Raw genomic sequence first — 23,491 nt, 5'->3', positions numbered from 1 at the left:
CCTGGGTAGAAAAGTCTAATTATCCTAAAATGCCAACCTTCCCAGATTACTATATAATCTTAATTAAATTCAAATAAGAATACCAATAGGTTTCTTGGATGGGGGAATGAAAAAAATTACGTTAGAGTTCATATGGAATAGTAAGTATTCAAGAAAATTAGCCAAGAAATAAAGAAAAGCATAAAAAGTAAAGAGGGGATTTGTCTTAAAATTTTAAAAAGTTATTATAAAGACATAATAATAAAAAGATACAGAATTAACAGAAGAATAGACAAATAAGTTGTGGGCTAGAATACCAAGTTCAGAAACATACCATAAAGGAACTTATTAATGACAAAGATGGATTTCAATACAAAACAGAAAAGATGGCGTATTTAATAAATGCTGCTGGCCTATCTAGAACAAAGCCTGATCATTACTCCTCAGGATGCACAAACATAAATTCCAAAGGGATTAAAGGTTCAGGATTAAATTAACTAAAACCATATAAGTATTAGAAAAACATGTACTAAAATATTTATGTAACTTTGAGGTGGGGAAATTATTCCTAAACAAGGCAAGAAATTCAAATACTATGAAGAGCAATACAGAAACAAATTAATAAATAATAGATTAGGGAAAACATTTGCAACACATATGGGATCTTTAATATATAAACACATTAAGCGCTCCTACGTGTGGTTGAGAAAAGGCAAACAATTCATAGGAATATGGGCAAAGGAAATTCACAGGTAAAGAAAACGAAAAGATCAGTTAACATGCAACAATGCTCAATTTCACTAAACAATATACAGAAGTAAGATGCTACTTCCCCATCAGCTTGGCCACAAATGAAACAAGAGCGATGGAGAGAGAGATGGACAGAAGAGAGAATTCCTAATACTGGTAAAGCTTTAGGGAAATGAAAGTACTCACATATGGCTGGGGAGAACGTAAATTATTACAACTCTTTGTAAAGTAGGATTATATTATCAATCAAAATATAAAGTATGAATACTTTTTAACCCAGCAATACTATTTTTGAAAATATAATCTATAAAAGTAAAAGCACCAGTGAAGATATGTACATGAAGATATTTAACGCAGCAAGATTTTTAATAGGAAAAAATGGTAGTAACTCAAGTATCTGCCAAAGGAGAACTGGTTGAATATATTGTGGTACCTCTAGATCTACAGCCCTGAAGTTATTTAAGAGTGAACTGGATTTGTACCTACCCAGGATGTATTATTTAGTGGGAAAAATAAACTGTAAAATAACAAAGTACAATCCCACTTCTGGCAAAACACAATAACCACACACATACATACAATATCCATCTACACGGGAGCTCGGAGAGAGGTATGGAAGGATACACACCAAACTAACTGCCCTGGTTATCTCAGAAGGATGGAAATGGGGAGCAGGAGGAGAGGAGAGATCATAAACTTTCTCTGTATACATCTTCAAATTGTTCAGTTAGTTACAATCAGCACATGCATCTCTAGGGGAAGTCAATGAAGAAAGCAAAAACAACAACAAAGAAATACACACACGAGAGCAGAGACAATGCATGATAGTAAACTACGTCACACGCTACCCGTTCATCTTTACATGGGACAGTTAACTGTACTTCCTCTCACTTTCTCTTTTGGTCAAATAAAGAACAGGTCTTCCAAACTATCATTTTAACAGCTGGAAGACAATTTATCTAAAAAACATTTCTTTTGGCCATGCCCTGAGGCATGTCGTCTCTTAATTCCCTGATCAAGGATCGAACCCACGCCCTGTGCATTGGAAGCTCCGAGTTTTAACCACTGGAACGCGGGGGAATCCCCTGGAAGACATTTTTAAAAGCTTCATGAGATGGGGAAAAGCTGCACTTTTCCCCCTAAGCATTTATGTGTTTTATTTTAAAGGGGAAATTTTTTTTACTTAAAAAAAAAAAAAATGCCCCCCTTTAAAAATCTACTGCCCTGCTCAGGTGGTGTGTGGGCTGGTTCCGCACCGTTGACTGTTTTCTGTGGCTACCTGCCCCCAGTTACCTTCCTTCCAAAACCCAAATAAATGTACTCCCAGGCACCTATGTCTGCCGGGAATCAAGGCCCAGTAAACCGCAGCAGCTCTGCTCACAAGGCTCTCTTGGCCTCCAAGCAGATTCTCTGGCTTCGCTATCAAATGGGTCCTGGAATCCAGAGAAGCGAAATGGATTCTTTTGTAACCCATTCTGACAGAAGCAGAAAGGAAGGAGATGGTTTATCCCAGTGGATGAAATGAAAGAGAAAAAAGGAACAGCACTCACAACAAGCTCTTGAAGGCGAGCCACCTAGGTGGAATCGGCCATTTGCAGGTTACCTGGAAGGGTACACTCTGCCCTTACCTGGTGCCATGCTTTGCTTTTAGTTTAATTTTATTTCATTAATTAGAAATCTTTCGCTGAAATAATAATGATACCGCATGTGTCTATAACACTTCGTATTTTACAAAGCACTTTAAGATAATTTATCTTTTTCAATCTTCACAATGGCCCTGGGATCAGATCAGCCTCATTCTCCTTTGGAGATGAAAATGAGGCCCAGAGAAGTTAAGGATCTTTTAAGGTCACACAGCAAGTTGGTGACAGAATGGCAACAGAAACTCTGGTCTCCAAACCCAAGTCCAGTAGGGAGCTCACAACTGAAATCAGAGAGAAAGGGAGCTAACAGGCAAGCCAACGAATGAAAACACTGGCTCTTGGGAGTACCAGATTTTTCCTGCCCCTTATGAAAAAAATTACAGACCAGGAGGACTATTCTATGCCACCTCAGGGAGAAAGTTTGCTCATACACTGGAATCCAGCTACTGAAGAAGACAAGGAAAATCCTTCCTGGGTCCTGTCCTCATTGCCTCCATCTTCTCCCTCTTCTCTCTTGCTTTCCCCTCTAGGCTTTAGCCCCACTGGCCTCCCTGCCTCCAGCCTTTCACCGGTGTTCCCCTCTCTACCTTGAACAGTCTTTCCCACAACGCAGCACCCTTGCGCCCCAGCCCCCTGCTCCCGCCTTAGCTCTCAGCATAACCGACTCCTCATCTGGGTTCAAACACCACCATCTCTTGCGGCAAACCTGCCCTGACCACAGTCTCCTCCACACCCCTTACTCGTCCTGGGTATTTCCTAACACCACTATCAGTCCCGTACGCTACATGTGAGGAGGGACCACGGCTGTTTTGTGCAGCGCTCTCCGACTATCACCTTGCCCAGTGCCTAGCAGATACTAGGTGCTCAATAAATACTGGCTGAATACATCAAAGAGTTACTGAAATGAATCAAACGCTCGGCTTAAATGCTACTCTGTCAGGCTTCCACAGCACTATCCCTCTCTTGGGGCACATGATCACACATGTTAAGAGTTTTTCTTCCTATCAGGCTGGGAGCTACTTACAAGTCTCACTTACCCTGGTATTGCCAACAGCACCTTGCCCATAATGCTGAAAACATAAGGGTTCTTAATGATGGATGAATTCACACATCCGTAAAGGAAAATACCAAGGAAAGCTGGGGTCCTTAATCGACGGCAGACCTGGTTTCTCCTCTGCCCAAGGGGAGTGCAACACAGAATCTGAGCACCTCTGAGACACGCAAACAGGGACTCTGCCCAGGGAGAGAATAAAACGAGCTCAGTGGGTGTGCGCCTAAGAAGGGGATGGGGGCAAAACCATGGATCGCTAATGGGAACTTACACAGGCGAAAACTTCCCAGTGACTAACTGCAAATGCGGATCAGAGACCTAAAAGATTCATGCGCTTTGACCTCACCAGGCCCTATTTAAAAATCAGAGAACCGAAATCACTGCGTGACGATTTCAGTGTGTTTTTCCGTACTGTCTAGCTTTTCCTTTCCACGGTGGTGGTTTAGTCGTGAAGTCATGTCCCACTCTTGCAACCCCATGGTCTGTACCTGCCAGGCTCCTCTGTGCATGGGATTTCCCAGGCAATAATAATGGAGTGGGTTGCCATTTCCTTCTCCAGGGGATCTTCACGACCCAAGGATTGAACTCATGTCTCCTGCATTGTAGGCAGTCTCCTACGTTGCAGGCAGATTCTTTACTGACTGAGCCACCAGATCCAGCTTATCCTTCCATGAAGGTGTTCTAACTTTCTAATCCGAAGGAAAAAAAAAAAAAAGGCCACAATAAGTGTTGTAAAAACAAACCAACAGAAAGCATAGTGGTGATTTTAGACAACAGAATCACCCATCCCTAGGATTCCGTGTCCTCTAAGTTGGGGCTGTTTCACTTCAATGACGAGTTCCTTTCTTTCCTCTGAAACCCTGGGGGATAGGAAGGTGCTGAGGGTGAAGGCTTCAGCAGGTGCGGCTCTCATTTCTCCTTAAGGTAAGTGCTGGCATGGCTCTGGGCATCAGGAAGTGGAGGGGAGCGTGGGGGTAATCAACCCAGCTCAGGATCAGGGCCTCGTCTACCTGCTGCTGATCCGCCGTAATTATTCACTCATCTGCCTGTCCTCACGATGCTCTTGAGAACTGCACCAGACCAGAGGCTGTCTCTTCATCAGCCTGATCCTCGAGGCTCGTGCTCTCAGTGCCCACCAGCCCTCAGCACAGTTCACGGACTGGCAGGGCCCACCGCCATACAGTACTAAACACAGGTCCCTGGGACATAGTAAGACTGCATTAGCAACCAAATGCTTCATTATTCGAGTGCCCTGAAGGTCCATTATTCAGTTTGGAAGAGCCAAGTTGAAGGACAGCAATTTCTTGGAAGATTAGAGACTACTTTTACAGTTAGGAGATGCTGGCCTTGTCCAGTCAGAGCAGACGCATTTATCATTGGCAATTCAGAATCGCTTAGCTCGGCAGCTGAGTGTAACTCCCAAAGAAACCATTCTTTGAAGGGGCAGTACTTACAAGTTTTCATGAGGCGTTTCTGAAAGATTTCCAGGAGGTAGTGAGCTCAGCCTTGGGTCCTGATTGATGACTTGTTTCCGAGAACCTTAGACTTGCCACGTCTGTCTCCACTTAGGAACCCACTCGGCCGCTCGTGAAAGCGCCTGGCGGAGTGGACTGGGGGAGTTCAGCTGCCCACCATGCTCAGAAAGGAACACCTGCCACCAACTTTTCCCTTTGGTCGCTGGGTGGGCCAGGGACCTCTGGTGTCAGGAAAAAGCACCCACTTCAGCTTCTGGCCTCAGCACTTCAGTGGGTGACAGGAAATGGTGCTGGGGCTCGGGTTAAAGAGCCAGCATGGCGGCCCCAGGGCCATCCTGGTGGGGGCTGGGTGTGTGTGTGTGTGTGTGTGTGTGTGAAGACTGAGGAATTCAGAGATGACTTCTGGCTCCTCACACAAATGCCATCCTGGGACTGAGGGGCCAGGGGATGTCAGCTCACATCCTAGGATGTCAGCTAATGTTCTCCTTCTAGAAACCATAAAGCAGCTAATCCTGAGCATGTATTACTGAGTCAACTAAGTGTGTTGTGAGCTTTAAGCTGCTTTGTCCTCATGGCACCCCTGCCTGCCTCCTAAGTTGCTTCAGTCATGCCCGATTCTTTGCGACCCCGTGGACTGTAGCCCGCCAGGCGAATCTGTCCATGGGATTCTCCAGGCAAGAATACTGGAGTGGGTAGCCATTCCCTTCTCCAGGGGATCTTTCCTGGAGACCCAGGGATCGAACCCCCATCTCCTGCACTGCAGGCAAATTCTTCACTGCTGAGCCACCAGGGAAGCCCCGACACCCCCTGAGGTAGATATAATTGTGACCCCACATTTCTGGGAAAAGGAGGGTGGGGAGGAATCTCTCCGAGATGGCTCAACCTCTCATGGAACCCTATGAGAGGTGACAGGGACTGGGGACACCAGCGAGCCGGGGGCCACAAATACAACTGTCCACAGGGGCCAGGGGCCAGGCAGAAGCCCAGGGAACACTAGACAGACTGGGCAAGCATTCACATTCAACAAAAATAAAAACGCAAACCAGGTGCCTTCCTTCCAGGGTATCACCTCCTCCTCAGCACCACCTTAGGAAAGAGACGGACTTTTTAAGCAGCTGAAGTGTCGGGGCCCTGAGGGCTCGAGGTCCTGGGTGAGGTTGGGGCGGAGGCCCGGGCCCTCCCGTTGCCCACACCCCGGGGGCGGCGCCCTGGCGGCAACGGTCCACTTTCAAAGGGCTCAGCTGCTGGGAGGAGATACGCTGCAGCTCTCAGATCTGCCAAGGGGCTTCACGAGCCCTCCAGCTCACCACAGTCTTAATCCAGTCAGTCAGTTCAGTCACTCAGTTGACTTTTTGCGACCCCATGGACTGCAATATGGTCTTAATCCAAAAGGTCTTAAATACCGCATCTTCCTAGGGTTAGGGTCTCTGATAGGCTCTTAAAGAGAAGAAAAACCCTTCAACTGCCAAGACCTGGAGGCTTGGAAACCCAAAGTCCGAGACCTGACAGCTTCTTTTGCTTTTCTTTGTACTTTGGCTCTGGCCAACCTTTCCCTGCAATGCCCACTCCAGTATCCTGGCCTGGAGGATCCCATGGACAGAGGAGCCTGGCAGACTACGGTCCATGAGGTTGCAGAGTCAGACACAACCGAGCGTCCACGCTCACGCCCCGTTTCCCCACAGCAGTGCGGACTGTGTCGAAGTGAAATGGAGAGGGGAGGGAGATGAATAGAGATTTCCGTCTCCTCTTCTCCCTCTCTTTGGCCAAGCTAGGGAGTGGGACAGCGGGCTTCAAGTTGAAATTGAGTATGATGTGTCTCCTCTGTACCTATGTCCCAAGTTCTCTACCAGGAACAAGGAGACGGGGCCTGCGGTCCAGCGGAAGCAGTGAAGGGGTCACGCCAGCACAGCTCAGGTGCGACTCCCTGGTGGTCAAGAGGTTAGGGTTTGGTCTCTCACAGCTCGGGTAAACATAGAAAGGAGTTCAGGAAAACATGGGAACATACAGTGGAGAGTTACCCTGTCGGTGGAGTCGGGAAATAATGATACTGACCGCCTGGTGTTATGTGAAAGGATGAGCATAACACAGAGCCTGGCTCTCACCAGGAGCTCAAGACTTACTGTTGGTTCTTTTTCCTCCTCGCTCCCCGATATACACGCACATACACTGAGGATTTCTCCTTCCAGAACACAAAATCTGACAAAATTTAAACTCAGCAAGTAACCACAGTGCCTGTTTTGTGTCCTCTTTTAGTTCTCCTAGAGGGACCAGTTTTCACCCACTCCGGGATGCTGAAAACCACAGGCCCTCTGTTCCTCAAGCCCTAAGTGTTCTCCTCAAAGGGGAAAGGGCTTTGGTGGTTTCTTTCAGGCTGAATTTGGGAACACAGCTGACCCTTGAGCAGCACAGGGGTGAGGGGCACCGATTCTCTGGGCAGCTGAAAATCCAAGTGCAACTTTACAGTCGGCCCTCTGTATCCACGTGTCTGCAGCATCCCGGGCTTGCATCCGTGGATTCAACCAACTGCGGATCCTGGTTCTGTAGCGTGTTATTTATGGGAAAACATCCGCAGGACAGCCGACCCTCACAGTTCAAAGCCATGTTGTTCAGATGGAGGGCTCATCTAGTTTGGCCCCTCATTTAGGTACAAACGAGGGAACTGAGGTCCAGAGAATAAAACTCCTGCCCAGGGCCCCAGAGTTTCCTGGGGTGGCCCTTCTGTTATATAGTGGCTCTTGCTTTTTATTTATTTTTTTCTTTTTTAAAGCTCGAGAATTTCTTCTTTAACTGTGATTTTTCAACTATTTTTACCCGCGAGGAGCGTGAGTGGTGCACACATAGCACCTGCAAGCTTCATGTCTCCAGCCACCTGAGAACCCTCGGCTCGGCCCCGCAGGTACGGCCCCCTCCCTTCCTCTCTGCACTGAGCGGCTCCCTTGGTTTAAAATCCTGAGGACAGAACCCAGCAGAGAAAATGCCCAAGGGCTTACACAGTCTTGTTTATTTTCTAGGAATAAGCAGCACATTTTTTTTTTTAAAGGAAGCAATTAAAAGATCAGAAAGCCAAAGGTAAAGATTTCTGTCTTGGAGTTTCCTAGGCAGTTCCTGCAGCACTGGGCAGAAGTGATGAGGTAACGTCATGAAATCTAATCATCTCTGTATCTTAAACTGAAAATACCCTCTGCTGCCTCTGAGGGCGGCAGATTATGGGGAATTCTCATCTGCAGAGACATTTCTCTCTAGAATGTTTAAGATTTTGGGGGGTCCCACCTTGGTCATCAGAAAAATAAATTAAAAGTTTTCCCAAATACCAGTTTCTAAGGGAGGATTTATTTCCTTATCTATATTTGGGGAAAGGAGCTGCTTTTAAAGCCCGAGTGACTCCGTCCAAGTTCTATGGGAAACAAAGTAAGACAGCATTTGACTGGAGCCCTGTCTGTGAGCCTTGAAGTTCAGACTCTAGCCCTAGGCGGTTTCAGACAAAGCCATGGTTTTCAGAGCAATAACATATCCTAATGTAAAAATAGACACTTGGTGACCAACGGGCTGGAAAGCAAACTCTCCGGAGAGCCCTGCCTCCCAGCCTGCTTCTCCCTGGGGGTGGGGGCAGTGGCGGCGGCGGTGGGGAAGAAAGTCCTACTTACGAGAACAGGAGAGTTCCTTCCAAGTCCAGCGGTCCTCGGTCAGAAGGGAAGGTCGAATTTAAGGAGCCAGCATTCAGGACGCCTCCTTCGGAGGGTAAGCAAGACTAGCAGAGCGAGCCGGCGGGGGCAGGCGGGCTCTCTCGTGCCCCCCTCTCTCTCTCTCTCTCCTAAATGAAACGCACTTCGAGGTTTTAGTGGGTGTTTCCCACGTCTCGGGCCAAGTGAGTCCCCATTTGTTGTAACCCAATGCTCGGCTGATGATGTCAACCGCTCAGCTCCCTGGTTCAGCTTCCACCTCTCCGTCCACAGGAGAGATCTGTTTCCTCCGGACAATGAGCCTCGGGGGCTGTAACTGCATCCCGGGCCTGCACGTTTGCCTAACATCCTTCCTTCCATTTTTGGCCTCAGTGACAAAAGGCTTCCTATCCACTCCCGGGGCCAGGGCTCCCGGAGTAAATCCCTTTGCCTCTTAGTCACTGCTGACCGTGGGCTGATTCAGTTTGCTGTGCCATGGTCCAGCTCACTTCTTGGGTGTATGATTACGCTAGTTAGGGCGGGGGAGCTGCACACCACCACACTCCGTACCATCCCCATCTTTTTTCTTCCTGCTCGATTTTCCAAGCTGTTGAATTTCTCCTGAAAGTTTCCTAGGTGCGTGCTGGACAGAGGGCCCGGGTCTATCCTTTACTTCGACAGATGGCACATGTCCACGCCGAAGGCTCAGAACGGGCACTGGGCTGTTGCCTGGGAACTGGGCTCTGGTCCCTGACACGCTCCTAACTGAATGAATGACACCACGCACATCACCTCTCTCTTTGGATCTCAGTTTTCTCATCAATAAAATGAGGGTTTTGGTGTCTTCCACTTCTAGAATTCAGTAACGGACGAGCTTAATCAACAAATTCACCATAAGGAACTTTACTACAAAGTGGCTGACCACAGGCTTGAGGGAGGGAGGAACCCTGGAGGGGTCAGAGGCTACTGCTCAAGATGCCTGGTTCAGCTCAGGCTCCTTCAACCCCTTTTCTGGTGGAGCTGAGCAGTTTCTCTGGGAGAAAACCCCCAAGAATTCACTGAACAAGTCCTGGGGGACATGGAAAGAGGCAGCATAAACTACGAGATAAGATAAAGCAGCAAGAGAATTTAACTGTCCTAAGGGACTAACATGAAACAGTCGTGGTTACAAGAGATAAGTAATCGCCTGTGTTTGAAGAGTGCTTGATAAGAAAGACAAATAAAGCCTCTCTGCTTTGGTGTACAGTGGGAAGCAATGTGGCACGTATAGCGATTATGAGCATCAATTTCGGAGCCAGGGATGCAGCTGCTCTGACTCCTATGTGACTTAACTTCTCTGAACCCTTTTTGGTTTTTTTTATTGCAAAATGGGATATGAGGGCCTGCATTTGAGGACACTGAAAATGAAATAACACACAAAAGGGACCTGAAGGTATTTGGCCACGTGAGTGACGATAGATGGAGGCTCTAACTTGTACCCAGTCTCCTTTGAGGACTTCTCTGGGCGTCCAGCGGTGAAGATCCACCTGCCAATGCAGGGAACACAGGTTTGATCCCTGGTCTGGGGAGATCCCATACGTCTAGGGACAACTAAGCCCGTGTGCCACAACTACTGAGCCTACACCCTCGGGCTCGTGTCCCACAACAAGGGAAACTGCCACAATGAGAAGCCTGTGCCCCGCAACGAAGAGCAGGCATCACTAGACAAAGACCGTGCACAGCAATGACGACCCGGCACAGCCAGAAATAAAGAAATGAATAAATTAAAAAGTCTCCTCTGACTCTCACTTGAGGAGAATTAGGTCATTGCTAATCTCCTTTTCCTGGATGGGAAAATGAAACACAGAGAAGCTAAGAGACGTGCCCGAGGGCGTGCGGCTGAAGATGAGAGGCCCAAACTTGGAAATGGAGTCTTTTAACTCCTCCTGAGGTCAGACGCGAGCCACACCACCGCCAGTGCTCCCTCCCAAAACGGTTACTCCACTGAGCCGGGCCCTCAGTTGTAAACGGGATCATCCCCACTGTGGGAAACAGGCAAAGCTTCTTCAAACCAGCGGGGAAGCAGTGGGAGGGAGAGTCTTCCTGGGTTCAGCTGACAGGAAACACTTCGGGCCGCTAGGTAAGAGGGGTGCTTAGCTGCTTTTCTACCAAAATACTGTGTGGCCTGAGGCACGTCAGGGCTTCAGTCGCTCCTCCCGCCAGAGACGAAGAGCTGACTTGCCTTAAAGCCGTTTGGGACTTGGGCCCTATTGGGAAAGAAGCTATTTATAGGTGGGAGGAAGGCTGTGGCAGTGTGTGACTGAACAACAATTTTGATGAATGCTCAGAAAACGCTGATGTTAATCAGAAAAGGTCCCAGCAAACAGAGTGTGTATTAGGAGGGAGCGTGCCACTCTGCAGGCTTTCCCACAGGGTGGTGTGAGACTGCGGGAGAATACGGGGACACCAGCCTCGTCACCCACAGAGAGCAGCGGTTCACGGACGGAGACCACTTCCTTCTCGCCCCGGACCTTCTGCCTGAGTAGGACCCTGGGCCAGTTAGCTTCTTTGTGCTTTGGTTTCCCAATGGAAAATGAGAATAACAACAGCTTTCCCCCTTCAAAGTTCTTGGGTGATTTACACCACATACTACAAGTTCAAAAATACTTGTAAAAATCAGCTGGCACATCCTAAAGACATCATTTTCTAAGTCTGACTCAGTGTCACCACCCTCTGCCCTGAGCACAACGTGACAATAAATAAGGTCAAGAATGTCAGGAAGCCAGAGAGGAGGGCTGCTGTTTGTCAGGGTGAGTAAGGAGCAAAGCCTCGGAGTGCTGGCTGACGTTCTCGCAGATACACTGTGTGTGCAGGGCCCGGAGGCGGGGTGGTGCTCGGCTGGGCCTTTATTCCAGGCATCTGAGTGGGCGTCAGGAAGTGAAGCCAGATCCTGACAGGTCAGTAGACTGACATCACCCTTGGCGCGCTGAAGCACGGTGTGTCACTTGATCGAAAAATACTAGGAAGGCGCTCATTCATAAAAACAAAGACAGCGTTTTCCCCGACAACACGCATTCTGTCACATGAGCCCTGCAGACCGAATAACCGTCCATCTGTGACAGAAGCCACGAAGAGAGAACTGTGATGGCAGCAGCACAGCCAGTCTGTCCTCTACTGACCACGGCAGGGGACACGCTGCGTGGACCGAGGCCACGCGCTGAGCTGTGAAACCCCCGCTGGATGGCATCCTTACCCAAATCAGCAACAGGAAAGTTATTCACAGTCTCATCCAACGGTTGTGGAAACGCGGACTGGCCGGCCTGCTCGGAGAGCCCCCTGGAGAAAGTGATGGAGCCTGTGCTCCAAGATGGGGCTGCCTGGGCCAGACCTGTCTCCTTGAGACCCTTCCTCTGCTGCCTTCTAAATGTTTCCCTTTAGGAACTCAGTCGATTTCTCCAGCCAGCAGGATTGGCCCCATTTGAGGATAAAGGAAACTGGCAGCTTCGGCACCCAGGGCTGGCCTAAAGGCCCCAGAAGCCCCTTGGCCCCAAAGCTGCCTTTAATTTCCATCCTCTCACCCCTAGTCCTGAAGGGATTTCTCCCGCTGAATTTTCTAAGTACTTGATCTGCTTCTCTCTTAAGAGACTTACCCTTTTCTCCTTCGAGGCATATTTATATCTGGATAGAGCTTATTCTGCTGTAGAATTTGAGCTTCTTAAGCAAAAGCTGTGTCTAGTTTATGAGCATTTTGTACATGTTATAAGATACTTATTAAAATAAGGAAATCCATAAATAACAAAAACCTGTACTGTTTATCATATATCAGATGACATTCTAACTGCTCTATATAAATTACCTCATTTAATCTCGACAAGGATCCTACGAGGCAGGTATATTTATTATCTCCACTTGACACAGGACAAAATTCCAGACACAGATCACCTGAGTAACTTATTTAGATGGTAACTGATGGATAGCTGTTGAAAGGAGTATGTGAATGAATGAATTCTGGCCACCACTAATTACCCACCCTCTGGGCTTCCCTGGTGGCTCAGACGGTAAAGAATCCACCCGCAATGCAGGAGACATGGGTTCGATCCCTGGGTCGAGACGATCTCCTGGAGAAGGGAAAGCCAATCTACTCTGGTATCCTTGCCTGGAGAATCCCCATGGACAAAGAAGCCTGGCAGGCTATAGTCCACGGAGTCACAGAGTTAGATAAGAGTAAGTAACTAAACATGCACGCACACACCCACCCTCTAGTCCGAACACCTGTTATTAAAATACAATTAACTTTTCACCCAATCCAAGGCCGGTTTCAGCCGTCACTCCGTTTCAAACGCACTTATTCCCTATGCCACACAGCTGTAGGTTCTCCTTTTTTCCCAGACAAATATAATTGAGAAACATATGGCCTGAGATTTAATAAATGAAAGTAGATTTTCTTTGCTTTCAAATTAGAATCATACTTGCTTATTGTTAAAAAAAAATAGGAAAGTAGAAAAGATCAGGGGGAAAAAAAAAGGAAAAAAGGAAGGTGACCCATCATTCTATCACTAGGAACAGCCTATTAACCTCCTGGGGGCACGGACCCAGAAAGAACTGCACCGTCACTCAAAACAGTGTTTGAATTCAGAAACAAGTCATTTGGGGGCGGGGGTGGTTAACTCCACAAAAGATGACAAATGTTTGACATACGAACACCACACTGACCCTCCCTACCTTTTCCAGCCTTCTTAAAGACCTGCTTCCCCCTAGCAAGAATGGGTTTCAGATGGGGGCAGTTATGGGAGAGGCGCAATCTCCAACTCTTGAGTTAAACAATTTTACATGTGTTGGCTTTTAGAGCTGAAAAGAGCATGTGGTCTCCTCATTTCTGAGATGGGGAATGCCAGGCCCCAGAAGGCAGGGGTATTTTCTGAGGCTGAGCAGTCTGGTGCTCTAACAGCAGGAAGACCTTCTATTGGTTTGAGGTGTGCTCTCTGTGACACTGCACTGTTGAACATGCATCTGATTGGCCCCATCCTCTTGTTTTTTTTTTTTTAATACTTATTTATTCTTTTCATTTTTGGCTGCACCAGGTCTTAGCTGTGGCATGCGGGATTTTTTATCTTCCTCACAACAAGTGGGATCTTTAGTTGTGGTATGTGAAATGTTAGTTGCGGTATGTGGGATCTAGTTCCCTGGCCAGGGATCAATCCTGGGCCCCCTGCTTTGAGAGCAGAGAGTCTTAGCCACTGGACCACGAGGGAGGTCCCCCAACCCTCTTATTTTGGTTAACTGCTACTCAGCCATCAGATCTGATTAAATGTCACTTCCTTCTGGAGGTCTTCCCTCTGAACCACATGAGCTGCCCCATGTTTCAGGGTCTCCAGGCACCTTCTGCCTCTCCTAACTTGTTAACATATGTTATTGTTAACACATGTTACATGTACTGTGGGCACCACAAGGTCAATGACATGTCTTCTTCATTCACTGGTACAGAACAGGAAAGCCAACAAATAATTTCTAAACACACACACATATCCCAGATAGTCCAGGCTTGTGTATGTATGTGAAAGTCACTCAGTCCTGTCCGACTCTTTGCAACCTGGTGGATTATAGAGTCCATGGAATTCTCCAGGCCATAATACTGGAGTGGGTAGCCTTTCCCTTCTCCAGGGGATCTTCCCAACCCAGGGATCAAACCCAGGACTCCCACATTGCAGGTGGATTCTTTACCAGCTGAGCTACGAGGGAAGCCCAAGAATACTGGAGTGGGTAGCCTATCCCTTCTCCAGCAGATCTTCCCAACCCAGGGAACGAACCAGGGTCTCCTGCATTGGAGACAGATTCTTTACCAAAAGAGCTATCAGGGAAGCTCTTAATGCAATTCTTTGATGCTTAAAAAAAAAAAAAAAGTAGCATGTCTTCTAAACTTTAAACCAGGCTTTCCCTCTTGTCAGGTAGAATCATTAGAGAACAAAAAATTTCATTCCAAATAATTTCTAAAAGATGTTCAAGATGACAGAAGATGAAGTCCAGAGCACAAGGACAGAAAAGGCCCCGTGGAAATGTGGGAAGTCCAGGGAAGCTCTGGGGCTGGGGACGGCGGGCATCAAGAGGATTTGGGAAGAGGACTGAAAATTGGGGGACCCACTGAAGCTCCTGTGCCAGTCAGCTGCCCATGACACACCCTCAGCACACGGAGGGTGAGCAAGCTCTGCAGAGACCCAGGCAGACGGGAGGGCTCTTTGAATAAACGGAATGACTGCCTTGGGGTGAGCCAGGGCTTCGAGTAGGAGAGTAGGCATCCTTATTTTAACTTTTAAAGGACCTTCAGTCTCAGGTGCCCGAGAGTAGGATGCACCCTTCAGGATGGTACTCAGAACTTCCAGCAGCTTCCTAGGCAGCGGTAGGGTCTCTGGGGGCAAACAGACAACCAATTCCAGAGGAAATCAAGGCCTCACTCCTAAAAGGAGGCTTTTATTATCGACTATAAATGGCAGAAAGAAAAAACTATCATAGGGCATCTGATGAAAACCAACAGCATGACAGAGATTGAAATAAAGAGAAAAATAGACTCTACTATGAGAAAAAAGGTTCAGACAAATGGTAAGCTTTATTTTAAAAAATTCTTATGTCTTCAGAAAGATTCTGAAGATCCTGTGTCCATAAAACATAAAATAAACAGACAAAAACGGGCTCTTAAAAATTAACAACATGAAAACTGAAATTGACAACTAAGGAGAAGGGCTGGAAAATATGAAAAGGAGACCTTTCAAAATATAGGGAAAAAACAGTCACAGGACAAAAAAAGGATCTTGATATAGAACAACAATCCAGGAAGTTCGACGTCAGACTAAATAGGAATTCCAGAAAAAGAACAGAATAGAAAGTACAACAGGAAGTTATCTAAGAAATCATGAGGAAAAGTTCTCAGAGACAAAGGGAGGCTGCATCTTCAAACCGAAAAGCTTAAAAAGCACCAAGAAGATGAAAAAAGACATAGTGTCTTGACCTTTTAGAATTCAAAAAGGAAAAATTGCTACACCTTTGTAGAGAGATTATTTCAATAGAAAAGAATCAAACTGGTATCAGACCTCTTGCCAGCAATGCTGATGCCTGAAGAAAAGGAGCAATGCTTTTCAAGAAAAAAGTTCAAAATGATTTGGGACCTAGAATGTATACTCAGCTAGGCAAAATAAAGACTTTTTCAGAATTGCAAGGACCTAGAACAACTTCACTTGTACAGTGTTTTGTCAGTAAACTTCTGGAGGAGAAATTTACCTAAACAAGGGTTTAAACTAAAAAGTAAGAATTGGAAAAGAAGGATCTAACAAGAGAGGTGAAAGGCATGCTAAAGGATGATGGTGATGACGATTAAGCAAGTGGCTTCAGGGCCTGGCTGACTCTTGAGCCCTGGGGAGCATCAGCCTGATCCAAGCAGGAAGGTGGAAGCTCCAGGGAAATGGACCTCATGGAATTACTTGACAAGCCTGCCAAAAACTATACTCAAAGACTACGGGAAAGTGTGGAAAGACTCAGCATGATGGAACGAGGAAAACTGAGCATATTAAAGCAGAAGCAGTAAGTCCAGAAAAACCATCAGAAAGGAAAAAAAAAAAATTAGAATGTTATTGGCTTGGCAGTAAATAATATTTACAGTGCCATAACACTGAAAACACTGAATATGAATTTAACCAAAAAACCGTGCTGCAGGGAGGAAAGGGAGAAAAGAATGTGAGCAGGGCTGAGGTGTCTGAACAGAGGCTAAGGCCTCGTGCACCAGCCAAGGAGGTCAACAGGCAAGTTGTCGAAAACTGACAAGTAAAGAGCATCATGGTTGCATGTGGCCCTTGTTTGGATCTGATTTGAAAAATAAATATTTTGAGTTCATCGGAGACCTTTGCTAATAATAATGGATTATTAGTAATTTTATTGTATAATAATGGTAGTACAGTTTTTTTTAAGGAGTCCTTATTTTCTCAGAGATATATGCTCGAGTAGTTATTGATGAAATGTCTAGAATTTATGCCCAAATTATCTGTGAGTAGGGGGAAAACGGCCACTAGCACAGATGAAACAAAACTGGTCGTGAACCTTAGGGCTGAGTAATGAGTGGTCCAGGACCATTCACTATACTATTCTATGATAACATGTTTGAAAATTTCCATAGTAAAAAGATTTACAAGAGAGAGAGATAGCTGTATATTACTTATATATAGGGAGAGAAATTCTAGAACAAACAGCTAACAGGATCAAAACTGTATGCTCTTGGGAGCAAGACAGGAGGGAAGGGAAGAAGGGGTGGGGAACAGGGGAGAGCGTTTTTCTAGTGTAAGTTTATAACGGTATTTGACCTTAAAAAGAACAAAGCAAACCTGTGTGCATGTGCCATTTTGACAAAAATGTTTAAAAAAAGTAATAGAGGGCTTCCCTGTGGCTCAGTGGTAAAGAATCCGCCTGCTAATGCGGGAGACATGGGGAAGATCCCACATGCCATGGGGCAACTCAGCCTGTGAGTCACGACTACTGAGCTTGTGCTCTAGAGTCAGGGAGCTGCAATTACTGAGCCCCCGGCTTCAACTACTGAAGCCCTAGCCTGTGCTCTGCACCAAGAGAAGCCGCACACCACCACTAGAGTAGCCCCGCTTGCCAAAACTAGAGAAAAGCCCTCACAGCAGTGAAGACCCAGCACAGCCAAAAATAAATCAATAAAATAAAATTTAAAAACATTTTAAGTAATAGAGGTAATTTTATTTAGAGAAATGGCAGAAAAATTAAATGGTTATGTCAGGTGAGGGAGTAAGCAGGAGACTGATGCCTTTCTGGACTTGCAGGAATTTTTTTTTTATAATAATTTCATTACTTTGATTTTTTTAAAATGTTATCTATTCTTTACCAGTTATTGCCATGAGCATTTTGCAGGGACTTTTGGTAATCTCAACATCTACAAACTGAAGCTGTTTCTCCAGGTGAAGAATCCTCAAGTGGCCAGAGTGAATATATCCACATGAAATGTAACACCACCAGGATATTGCCGTTTATCTATTATCTGCCATTTGTGAGAGTTTTACATGTGTTATTTCTAATCTTCACAACATCGCTACAAGGCAGGTATTGACATTACCATTTTACAGATAAAAAGACTGAGGCTGCGAGGCACTGGCTCATGGGCTTGAGGTCACACAGTCCACAAGGCCAGGCTTGGGAGACCCTTTCCACTTCCCACCTCTCCTTTATAGCCTGCTGTTCAGTATCATCCAGAAAATACTGCTACATCCATTTTCTCATCAACTCCATGAAACAGGACTATCCTCACCTGACAGATGAAGAAGCTAAAGCTAAGAGAAGTTGGGCAACTTGCCCAAGGATCCCAGGATTCCTGATCCTAGTCCGGTCCTTGCTAGCATTCCTGTCCCCTGCGCCCTCAACAACAAAATGTCAAGATCTTCCTAGGCTCCTCGTGGGCATCTGACATGGGAGCCACAGCAGATGAACGTGGCTGAAGCAGGGATTTTAAGAGAAAGAGAGACTTATTTTTTCCAAAGGAAGTAGAGTAATAAACCGTGGAATGTCCTCAGTTGCTCTAACGGCAGCATTTTGCTCGAGTCCCCAATGGTGCTTTGGAAATGTCAGCCGCCCGCCTGCCTGTCTGCCTGGCACACGGCGGGACAGCTGCTGGCATCGGCAGCCCATGGCAGTTCCGACCACCGCACCGCTCTTCTTAGCTCCAACAGAAGGGAACGAGTCGTATGTGCTTCTGCCCTGAAAACTGAACGTCTGTGTCGCCTCAGTCTACTTTCAGTCAATAGCCAGGTGGTCCCGGGGCTTTTTAGAGCTGCCGGGAATCTCAGGTCTGGGCTCCTCTGGAGCAGAGGCAGGTCTGCAGAGATGCAGGACAGGCGAGGGCAGGGTGGGAAGCAAAGGTAGGGAACTGAAGGGCCCAAGGACGGGCTGCCCCCCATCCTCTCAAGCCCTGGGGTACCGCGGGTCGCTGATGGCAGCCTAAGAGAAGAGCGCAAGCTACTGCTGCTCCCCAGGCAGCTCTGGCAACTGAACAATGACCAAACCACAGCTAGAAGGGAAGAAAGCTGTTTACTTGAGCTCAAACTATTTATAGCACCAGCAATCTGCACATATTTGGATGACAAATCTCTGGGCTTCAAGTGAGCGGTGCTTTGCTCCTGGACAATTTCACCGAACACATTCCCTCCCCACGCCACCCCCAGACTATCCCCCCTCACCCAATCATGAACACATGTTGCCCTTGGGATGTTTTACTTAAGTTGCTGAGTGAGTTTAAAAAGATCATAAAAAGAAATCGCATTTTAAGAACTAGTGACGTTTAATCCATTTGTCTACGGGTTTAAGCTACACAATGTTATTCTAAGGCTTGAATCAGACATTAAATTCTAATACCATGTAACTGCTATTAAAAAAAAAAAAAAAACTGAAATAAAAACAGGACCTGAATGAAGTCTGTAATTTAACATGTGCTGTATCATTTAACGTTGCGGCTCCAAGCTTAAGACCTACAAAGAGAATGTTTCTTATGACACAGTTTATGTAGGTTGATGAAAGGCTTTACCGAACAGATCCACAAACAATACGCAATCATAGATGCATTACAAACAAATAAAGGAGGTCTTCTTACCCACTGACTCTGGGGCAGAAGCAGATGTAGGCTTCAGAGCTGGGCAGGCCCCCTCCCCTGGCCGCCAAGCAGGAGAGGGTCTGACTGTAACAGAAAGAGGTACGGAGCCCTCTGTGTAGGTTTAACTCACAGGAGGTACTAGATCCTTGCCAACAAATTCGTTTGGAAAAACCAGCTTATCTCTAAAAGCTGCCTTGTTTGTATAGTAAAAGCGACGCTTGATCAGCCATCTCCCCTGAGCCAGGCACTGTCTAATTCCGGAGGAGGAAAGCGGCGGTTGATCCCCATGGATATTGGCTAAAACACTGGTGGCTTCCAGTCCTATTACAGGGTGCAGATGGGCACTGGCACAGAGAGAAAGGGCAGAGCAAAGGGAGGCTCAGAGTCTGAGGGCTGATGCTGGACAGTTCACTGAGGGAGGGAGGACAGAAGGGATTCCTTGGAGGTATCAACTGGTTTTATCTTTTCCTCCTGCCTGTGAAGCTCATTAGAAGACAGACAGAAAGCTCTCTAAGACAATCTCTTGACGCCCCTTTTTAAAATCAGGAGAAAGGTGCCCGTGAGGGCGAAGAAAAGAAACATGTCTATACACAGAGGGAATGGAATTTTAAGAAATTTTTTTGCAGGTCAATTTGTCAGTATTTAGTCAATTTATGCGGAGAAGGCAATGGCACCCCACTCCAGTACTCTTGCCTGGAAAATCCCAGGGACAGAAGAGCCTGGTAGGCGGCAGTCCATGGGGCCTAGGAGTCGGACACAACTGAGTGACTTCACTTTCACTTTTTACTTTCATGCACTGCAGAAGGAAATGGCAACCCACTCCAGTGTTCTTGCCTGGAGAATCCCAGGGACGGGGAGCCTGGTGGGCTGCCGTTTCTGGGGTTGCACAGAGTCGGACACGACTGAAGCGACTTAGCAGCAGTAGCAGCCGTCAATTTATGACCACCACTTTTTTTTAAATTTTAAAAATGGAAGTGTAGTTGATTTACAATGTTAATTACTGCTGTACAGCATAGGGATTCAGTTGTACATACAACTGAATACATTCATATACTTTCTTTTTAAAAAAAAAACAAAACTCTTTTCCATTATGGTTTATCATAGAGTACTGAATACAGTAGGACCTTGTTGTTGACTCATTCTATATATAAAAGCTTATATCTGCTAACCCCAACCTCCCACTCCAACCCTCCCCCATCAACCCCCTCCCCCTTGGCAATCACCAGGAAACACCCACCTACCTATCACATCACTTTAATTGTCTGAACAGCACTGTTCTTTTTCCTGTTCATTAATCTGTTTACTGCCAGTCTTTCACTGTCCCCTCCCCCACTCCCACATTAAAATGCCAGCTTTGTAAGAGCAGGGACCAGTCTTTCTAAGTATACTGCTCTTTCTATGTGTTGGACACTGGCCAGGGACATACCATTCATCATCTTTCAGTCCTCATGGCCACAAGAGGTTTCTGTTATCAGCTCCACTTAACATAAGAACAAACTGAGGTTCAGATTGTGTCTGTGTCTGACTCTTTGCGACCCCATGGACTGTAGCCTACCAGGCTCCTCCGTCCATGGGATTTTCCAGGCAAGAATACTGGACTGGGTTGCCATTTCCTTCTCCAGGGGATCGTCCCAACCCAGGGATGGAACCTGGGTCTCCCGCACTGTAGGCAGATGCTTTACCGTCTGAGCCACCAGGGAAGTTCTAAGTCTAGTGAGTGGCCAGCAAGTTGGCAGTGGGAATGTGAACACTGGTGTGTGTGTGTGTGTGTGTGTGTGTGTGTGTGTGTGCACGCTCAGTGATGTTTGACTCTTAGCAACCCCACGGACTGTAGACCACTAATCTCCTCTGTTCATGGGATTTTCCAGGTGAAAACACTGGAGTGGGTTGCCATTTCCTACCCCAGGGGATCTTCCTGACCCAGGGATCAAACCTGCGTCTCATGCAATGGCAGGCAGGTTCTTTACCACTGTGCCACGTGGGAAGCCCAAAGCTCTTAACTACCTTTCTCCAAATGAACCAACATTTCAGTGTACACACTTTAAAAAAAAAAATTATTTATTTGGCTGTGCCAGGTCTTAGTTTCGGCATGAGAGTTCGTTAGTTGCGGCATTCAGGATTTTTACTTGGGGCCCACGAACTGTTAAGCTGTAGCACGTGGGATCTAGTTCCCTGGGCAGGGACAGAACCCGGGCCCCCTACCCTGGGAGCACAGAGTCTTAGCCACTGGACCCCCAGGGAAGTTCTATCACCATGCACACTGTCTGACCAAGCAATTCCAGTTTTGGAAATTTACTACATGGAAATAATCAGACAAGAACAGATAATCAGACAATTAGATATGTCTCAATTTATCACAGATTGCTTATGTAGCAATATATTGGAAATATGTTTAGACAAGTCACCAGTTAGCCATAAGCCTCAACTTTGCTTTTTTGGTAAACAGGGGCCCCATCTCAGAGACACTGTGAGAATTTTATGAGACAATGCACTGTACCTGGCTCACAATCACTGTTTTGTTATTATATGCATTTAAACCTCTGAAAAGATACAGAATATACCAAACTGGATTCCAGATTTCATTAAGTGGTATACTTCCGTGTTGTTCTAATTTTTATAAAATGCACATTAGTGTTATACTCTTCAAAAATAAATGTATTACTTTAAAAAAAAAAGAAGAAGATGAGGAAAATAAAGTTGGAAGAACTTAAACAGAAGAAAAAACTCAGTTTTTAGGAGAGGGAAACTTGTTTAGTAGATCTCAAATAAAAATGTTCCTGCCCTTTTGTTCTATGTAAGAACAACATCTTCAATGTGCTTATAGGCTCTACATCATTGCAGAGCCTACATTCATAGTGAAGTGAAAGCGATTTTTAATACAGGTCTACAGGATTTTTTAGATGGCTTCATGAAATTTGAGAAAATGTTGAAATGTGTATACAAAAAGAAGAAAGTCTTTATAACCATATCTGCCTTCTGAACAGAAAGGCTCCTGTCAAGTGGAAGGCCCTCTTGGCTGCTAATCCTCTTTTGGGGTTCAGCCATGCAAAAAGAGAAATAAAAGCTAAAGGTTTTTATTGCCAAGTAGCTCTGCGCAGTAATGAAAGGTGAACTGGACTTTTAAGGGAAATCTGTGAGGAACAGCAGAAGGGGATGGAGCTAGGAGTCCGGAAGATGTCAGAGGTCTGGGTTTTCTGCTACACCGTGACCCCCTTCTGGGATTTTCCAAACATCAGCAAAGATGATGACATAAAAGCTCTTTGTGGGTGTGTTCTTTGTTCTTGATGGAAACCAGGAGGGGACTGAGTTTCTATTATGAGCTGACAGGCTGAGAAACAGAAAGAGGTGGCAGAGATGACCAGGAGAACATAAGCCACTCCTTCCCCATGAAGGAATCTTTACAATCTTGGGGAACTTTGGACTTATACAGCGCAGGAAGCCTGGGGTCACGCTGCTCACTACAGCACGTGAGGCCAGGGGTCACGCTAACCTGATCTAGATATCGAAGTGCTAACTCCTCCTGGTTACGGTATGGTTCATTTATCAAGTGGGGTCAAGGTACAAATCAATACGACCGTGTGTGCAGGAAAATGAGTAGGCTAGAGGACTCTATCCTGTTGAAAAGCTTTCCACAGTTTGTGCGGTGATTTCTATTTATTTTTGGTCACATACTCCTTTGAGAAGGCGATGAAAGCTAAGATGCTGCTCTTCAGAAAATGCCTGTCTTCAAATGGATCTGATTTCAAGGGGACTGTGGGAACCCCTGAAGGCCCTCTCTGGATCCATGACAGGTCCAGAGATCAAGCTCAAGAACTCTTGCTCTAGGGAAACCACAACAGTGTTGAAGGACACTGGTTGTTGTTGACCGTGGGGACCACAAACCATCTTGTAGTTTGCAGAAGGCCTAAGAACACTGCCAGCATTCATTCGTTTATAAACATTTGTTGGAGACCTAACACACCAGGTCCTGATGGTATAAATGCAACATGATCCCTGTATTCATGGAATTCCGGTCAACTGAGGGGAGGAAATGAGAAGAAAGACCGCAACAAGAGGATGGGGTGAGCCACCTACGTTTGAGACTAACCTCACCCCTCAACTTCCCTTTTGGCTCCAGGGTTTGTTAATTACAAGTGAAAAGACAGGTGGGAACAGATTTACACGAATACTGAGGACAAGCAGAGGAAAGCAGCGCCCAACCAGGACACTGGGGCCACTGACACAGCCGGCTGGCTCTTCCGTGGGCTTGGGATTCCCCGTGTCTGCATAAAAATATCCCATCCCCCCACAAAAAACTGAGCTTTTTTCCTTAAAGA

The 23,491-nt window shown here is 46.3% G+C and overlaps 1 protein-coding gene across 4 annotated transcripts in view; it reads right to left on the bottom strand.

Moving 5' to 3' along the window:
• PKIG (cAMP-dependent protein kinase inhibitor gamma) overlaps positions 1 to 23,491 on the bottom strand; it is an 80,116-nt gene that overhangs the window by 24,939 nt on the left and 31,686 nt on the right. Inside the window, exon 1 of one of the 4 annotated variants that reach the window (XM_061437685.1) lies at positions 19,176 to 19,346. The exons of 2 other annotated variants lie outside the window; for them this stretch is intronic. The gene's annotated coding sequence lies outside the window, so the exon portion shown is untranslated. Of the gene's footprint in view, positions 1 to 8,542; positions 8,866 to 19,175; positions 19,347 to 23,491 lie in introns of those variants that run through there. One more of the 4 variants, XM_061437682.1, reaches the window with a different exon arrangement.

Source organism: Bos javanicus, chromosome 13 (assembly GCF_032452875.1).
Source record: "Bos javanicus breed banteng chromosome 13, ARS-OSU_banteng_1.0, whole genome shotgun sequence".
NCBI lineage: Eukaryota > Metazoa > Chordata > Mammalia > Artiodactyla > Bovidae > Bos > Bos javanicus.
This window is presented reverse-complemented; position numbering and strand designations above follow the sequence as displayed.